This window comes from Zonotrichia albicollis, chromosome 1, assembly GCF_047830755.1.
Source record: "Zonotrichia albicollis isolate bZonAlb1 chromosome 1, bZonAlb1.hap1, whole genome shotgun sequence".
Lineage (NCBI taxonomy): Eukaryota > Metazoa > Chordata > Aves > Passeriformes > Passerellidae > Zonotrichia > Zonotrichia albicollis.
The window spans coordinates 16,308,772-16,315,799 of record NC_133819.1 but is presented as its reverse complement, the minus strand read 5'-3'; positions in this window follow the sequence as shown (position 1 = coordinate 16,315,799).

Here is a 7,028-nt window from a genome sequence, read left to right as displayed (position 1 = left end):
TTAATAATACCAGTAGAAACGTTTCCTCTTTCCTTTGTACTGACAGAGCTCTGCACGGGGCAGCAGCTCCCAACGCGTCAGCCCGGAGCGTATTCACTTTCAACCCCAAATCTGAGGCGTTTTCCGGACACAAGACAGAGAGGATGCAAGATTCAGGCTGACTTTTAGGATTTTAAACAGGGAGTAGTCATAACAAGCTTCAGTTTGATGGTCCTCCAGTTATTGCATAAACCTCTGAGTTATCCTCAGCCTCTTGGCTGCCTGCACCCGTTAAACCTCGTGCGGTTGAGTCAGGCTTTCGGTGATTTTCTGTCTAGAAGCTCCTCTGGTAGATATCAGGTCCTGGAGAGGACAGGGAGACTTGGAGTGCGTTGCCTTGGCAACACGGATGTGATCGAGGGGATTTTGTGTCCTGAAGGAAAACCCCAAAGTTAGTGCCAGTTTCTACAAAGTGTGTGGAGTCAGGCACGCGGAGCTGCCTGGGGAGAGCTTCCCCTGGGACACAGGATCCTGCTCTCCCTGGCTCTGCTTGGGACTCCCACAAAGGAAGCCTGAGAAAATCTAAAGATAAAACAAGGTTGAGGGAAGATTCTTCTAAAGATGGCTTGTAATTAATGTTTTTGGCCTGAGTTTGAAAATCTCCTTTCTCATTGCTTGCAGTCATACAAAAACATCTCCCGAGCTGCTAGAGCTCTTACATAATTGATAATTTATAAATCTCGAATGATTTAGAAGTTTTCTGAAAGTTGTCCAGTAACAACAAATATGTTTGTTCAAGAAGATCAAAAAGTCAGGCCTATCATATTAATCTGTTTAATCAGTGCTGATAGCTGTATTATCTCCTTTTTAGCAGAACTGAGGTTCAACCTCCGTAAATAGCTGTAAAATACACAAATGCTATTTTAGCAGAGGCTAAAACCAGAGACTCAAGATGCAATTTGGCTGTGATAGCTTCTGCAAGCCTCAAATGTGGATACCCAAGGAGAGGCAACAAACTCATACTCTGTCTGTGCTTTCCTGCTTGTGTACAGAATAGATGGATTCTGCAGGGTGCAAAACATGAGGTGCAGTAGTATAACTCATGTACACACTGTTACTATTTAATATTGGTGAGGCTGAGGCATGCAAGCCAGCAAAGGAAATAGCTGGCACATCTTCATTAATTCCTTCTGGTTCTAAAGTAAGTAGCTTTCAGGAAATAATTCTCCAGGACCTTGGCTACACACACAGCGTATTTATTCAGAGTTGGCAGGGGCACCAGAAAACATATAGTTCATAGAGCCCTCATTTCTTTGGATCCCAAAGGTGTTTATCAAAGATGATTTTTGGACAGATTAGAGCCCCACACATGCACAAAACCATGCCTATGACAGTCGCTGTGCCTCCAAGCACTTTAGGTTTAATCATAACTCCCATCCGCCCTTTGAATAAACTTCAGAAATTCCCCGATGGCATGAAGGGTTATTTTGAGAATGAGGAGACATCCACCTTAGCTTGGCAAGTGAATATTGGCTTCACAGGTTTTTTTTCCCTCCAAGTTACTTGAATATAACTATTATACTTTCTTCTGAATTGTAACTATTTGACTTATGACCTCACAGATACTTTACTTGTTGCTTTGAGATCTAGCCATGACTAAACCCAGAAATTTAGATATATATCCAGACTTTTTTATCTGAAAAATAGACTGAAAATCTTGAATATCAGTGTCTCTCATGAGATGTCCTGATTTCATGCATTACAACAGGGCCAGAAATAACACAAGAACAGCTTTTCTCACAGTATTTCAGTAGTTCTTTTCTGGCCATTGCCAAAAGCAGGATGTGAAGACATGCACGAACATTAAAGCAAACTCTTATTGGAATAGTTCAAGTTCCTTTTGCATTGTGGTAAAAATTCGTGTCAATTTTCATTCTATTCAGACTATTTCAACCCTTTCAGTACTTCAAAAATCCGTCAGTGTTTTTTCTTAATAAATCATTCTGCTAGCTTAAATGTGATTTGTGGGTTTTCATGTTTTTTCTTTTTCTTTTTAAACACAGGCCAAGGATATGACAAAGTGCTCAGACCCAAATTGCACATTTGATTGTACACATAAATGTTGGCTATCCCACTGGCTATCCCATTGACTTTGCAAGAATTCCTCATTGGTGAAGTTTTAATCCTCCAGTAAGTGTTTGCAGGATTGGGATGGAAGGTGCCCTAGGATGCCCAGGGAAAGACTGCAGCTGCCACCAGTGGGGATGTGCCCCAGGGATAGGGACAGATTCAGTTTCAGGTTTGCATAATTAAACTGTTTCCTGCAAAGCTGTCAGCAGACTCAGGTGCTGGTCACCTCACAGTGTTTCCACAAAGGAGAGGAATGCTCTGAAGTTGACTGCTTCAGCTGGGAGTGAGTGTAGGCACAAAGCAGAGCTGTGTCCTCCTCCTGGGGCTCCTCTTGTGCGGGATGTGCACAGACTGGCAGGGATGGGGCAGAGCCTGGTGCTGTGCCTGCCCCATCCTGGCAGAGCCTGGGCAGTATGGAGCTCTGCCCTGAGGTGCTCCTGCCCTTTCAGATGATGGGCTCCACGTGTGCTCTGCCACAGGGCAGGTTGTGCTCTCCTGGAGAGGGGCTCTCCTCCCACTCTGGAGCTATGGTGGCATCAGGTGAGGTTGCAAATCTCTCTGCAGAGCAAGGTTTTCCAGATGTCTGAGCATGGGTGCTTCCCAGGGCACAGAGGAGATCAGCCCAGCCCTTTGGACTTCACCTTCTCCAGTTGGCATATCCCAGCCTGTCTTAACAGACCCCCTTCTTTTCCTTACTTGCCTTTATTTTCTCTTCACTGATTCAGTAAGAAAAGGACAGCAGGGATGTGGTGAGCAGCTTGTCCATGCAGGGACACCTTGCACTTGCCACTGCTGAGGAGCTGAGCACCTTGCCCATGAACTAGTCTCTAACCAGAGGGAAAGTGAACAGAATTTTGGGCTGCCCAGGGCAGTAATGGAAGCTCAGATCTCCTGAACTGATCTGTTCACAAACTGCAAACTTCACATCACCACATGGCACCAGGTGGTTGGCTCAAACACTTGGTGTCCTTAGGGGAGCTGTCTCCTGTCATGCCCTGGCAGGAGAGGGTCACTGCTATAATAGAGAGGTGACCTCCAGCTTTTTGCTGATGCTCTCCCCAAGGACAGCTGAGATATTAGTGTCTTACTGCAGATGGGTGAATCAGAGCATGAAAACACCTGCCTGGCAAGCCAGGAGCTGTCAGGCCATTTACAGGATATAGTACAGAGTTTGCAGCCCTGGGATTATGAATCCTAAAATCTTAAATCAAGAGGGCGCTTCAGGAACAGCAAATACTAAAATTGGATTTTGCTGTTCACCTTTCTAGGGACAGCAACAGGACTAAAAATACCTGGCTACATAGTATTTGAATTGAAAATTTATTTCCTTCTCAACATTTGTTTCTCCTTCAGTGACCTGTAATATCTGCCTCCATGGGCTGGGATGCAGATATCTAGGAAGGAACAGATGGCCTTGTACAGTGCACAAGTGACACACTACTGGTTTTATTGAAGAAGCCTTTGAGGAGGACATCCACTGGGCCTCCTGTAGTTCAGAGAACTCAATTCTAAGATATTTTTCAAAGTTGTCACAGCCACTGTCCTGTAAAAGGATGCCTGGGCCCACTTGGAGCCTGTGTCTCAAAAAAAAGGCCCTTTGATTTGTGCCTGTGTTCATGTGGGAGACTCTCCCACAATCCATGGATTGAGCCATGAAGTCCCAGTTAAGGTAATTCTGTCTGGCAGCAGCACTAGATAGTTTGCAATGAATATTTACAAACTGTCCAAGGAATATGATTTCTTACACAAAAGATCCCGCTTTTTAAGGCTTTTACTCACGGAGCTGCTTCAAGCAGTCCTCATACCTCAGTCCTCCCTTGGATGGACTCTGCAGCCCTGCACCAGGCAGCCGATAATGCAGAAATGCTCGAAATGCCTGGAAAGGACACAGTCGTGTCAGTTGTCTCCAGTGAAGGTAGCAGTCACAAACACACGGGTTTGCCAAAAGCCCCTGGCTAGTTCCAAGCTGCTTTCGTTTGTTTGCATTGCTAATCTACCAGAGACTGAGACTGCTGGGAGAGATACCAAACCTTTTGTGAGCTCTCTTTCACCCTGCTTCTGTTGGGATCTGCCGGGCAGCAGCCATCTGAGAAGGTTTTGGGAGACTGCACGGTTATCAGACTGAGACAGAAGGAAACAGTCTGAGCTGGAGGCAGGACAGCCTGTGCACATATTCATTCTTCAAGTCCTTTTGCTTCTCAGCAGCTTGTCAGGGCTGTCAGACTCAAGGTCTCACTGCAGCAGGGTCTGGACGGGCTGGAGGAATGCCCTGCTGTCACTGCAGCAGGGTCTGGACGGGCTGGAGGAATGCCCTGCTGAGACACATCCTCATAAAATTCAGTAAATGCTGTAACAGATAGGGCATTTGGCTCACAGATCATTATGGGATCCCCACAATTTTCTTCCTTCTTTAAAGGAAGAAAATTCCTTTAAAACTTTCTGAAGCTCTCTTCTCATAGCAGAGGAACATGCACTTTTGTGTATTTATGGAAAAGGGAGCAGCATGAGAGTAGTATGGGCCATGTATCCCTTTTCTGAGTAGATGCAACGTTGGTTCATGTCCCTTGTTGGCCAGAATGATTTCTCAGAAGAGGGGCTGGCTTTGGATCTTGGCAGCCTGGGTTTCCATTCCACTGTGCAGGACCCCAAAATCAGTGTTTATCAGGCTAAGAGATCAAATAATCTTTCCTTGCTTCTTCCTAAGGTCCTTCCCTAATAAAACCTTTCTTTCCACCGCACTTCCATACAGCAATGTGACTGACCAGCACCTCCCCTGCAGCTGAAGGTGCAGCTGCTCTCCCCTGCAGCAAAGAGCAAGGTGAGAGGCAGAGAGCATGAGGGCAGTTGTGCAGCCCCACTGCTCCCAGGGCTGGAGCACACTGGGTGCCTGCACATAAGCTCCACAAGTGGGAATCACTGAAAGTAACTCCTCCATCCCTTCCCTCAGACCTTCCTTGGGCAGGAGTGATATCCTACAATCCATGTCTGGAATTTTTATGCAGTTACTTATCATCCAGGGCTGCCCAGGGCAGTGTTCCTGCCACAGCAGGCTGGGTTTGCAGCTCATCCTCAGCCAACAGGAGCTCTCCAGGGATAGCCTGCAGCTCCCTTTGGCTCTCTCTCAGCTGTTTTGCCATTATTTCGTTTGCAGTTATTCAAGACATACCTACCCAAATCACACTTGCCACTGGCCAAGGAGAAATGTTACCTCTCTCAGCAAAATGAGATTTCACCTATTTTTTCCACACTTTCTTGAATGAAACCTTGAAGGGGTACCTGCAGGTGGCAGCCACATTTTGTAACTGAATTCCCTCTGCACTCTTACAACTTTGTAAAATTGCTACTAGTTGATTACAGAAGCACAATCTTGTTACTTCATTGGCCTGTTTAATTTAGAAATGTATATCTCATGGACTTCTGACAATTGCTAAATTTCTCATTGTATTAAATTCTTAGACAGTTTTACTGATTCAATCTGCAGGGTTTTCCAAGGTTTTCTTTGGCTGGGTCAGCTTTTCTAAACTGCCACTTAGATTTGCTATGAAAACATATGCCTCTGCATCCAGTGCACACCCTGCCAGATGCAGGGTGGAAGCCCTGAGCCCAGGCTGCCTGTCAGCCCCCTGCCCAATGCTGCAGGGTGCTAACACCCCACTGGCACTGCTGGAACTGGGAAACCCCATGGAGAAGCTCTGTGCTTGATCTCAGCCTCTCAGGACTTAAACCCAAGGTTACAAAAAGATGCTTCACATCACTAAAACTGCTTGTGGAGTTCAGCATTTTGGCCAGTACTTTGTGAGGCACCAGCACCACAGTTGTGTTTTGTCCTAGTTGTAATGGTTGTCCATGATATGGAATAGCTGTTCCAAGGCCACAAGGGGCCTCTCTCATGTCTGCTTTCTCTGATGGAGACTCAGAGTCTTGCAGTTTCTGAGGGTGCTGTGGGGCAGTTGAGCCTGCATTTCTCATCTCCCAGAGTAAGAATGTACATGGTAGAGTACACCAGTACAGTTTCAGTTAAAGCTGAAATATTTTTCAGTTCTTTTGGGATGGTGGGTGTGGATGTGGCAGTCTTGTAGGAGAGGAGACACACGATTCAAATGCAGTTCTAGCAAAAGTTGAAGTGGTTTCTGTTACATATTCCTACAAAGTTCAGAACAGATAAAGTGGTAATTAGATATTAGTAATTGCCAGTGGAACTAAAATCATAACATAGATCTCAGTAACTGTTGATGTAGAAATGTCCACAGTAGGGCGTCTAGAGCCATACTTGTAGAGCCACAAGACTGGTGAAAGGAGCATGTCCACACAGTGGAAGTGTCTTAAAGATATGCAAAAATCTGAAAAACAACTTGACAGGACTGTAAAGAGTTCTGGTTTGGGATGGGTTGTTTTTTTTTTAATGCCTAGTTTGGAAATAATTAGGCCTCAGTTTCTTCAGACAAATCATTCCTCTTTGTTTTTTAGGGCTTTTTTTTAATGCCGAGTTTGGAAATAATTAAACCTCACTTTCTTCAGACAAATCACTCCTCTTTGTTTTGTACCTCTTCACGCCACATCAGATCCAGCGCTTGGCAGTCACCTACACTCCTTAGTTGCTGCGCTGAAAAACATTCACCTAGTCATTACATTCTGGGAAGCATACCAAGGCTGGCCCACAGATGTCCGCTTTTCCAAATATTTTTCCTTTTACATGACACCCCACCACAGACAGTTGTGGGACGGGTTGGAAGGAGGCATCAATCTGACCATAACTTCTCTTTCTGAACATATTTTGCCCCTCATCTGCAAGTGCGTATGGAGTAGTTCTCTCCAAGAGTTGCTCCAGTTTCACTTTGAATATTTTCCTGCCTAACCTCATGCAGGGGTAAGGACTAGGTAGTCTGCTTTCCAAATGGCGCCGTTAAAAAAACCAGTCA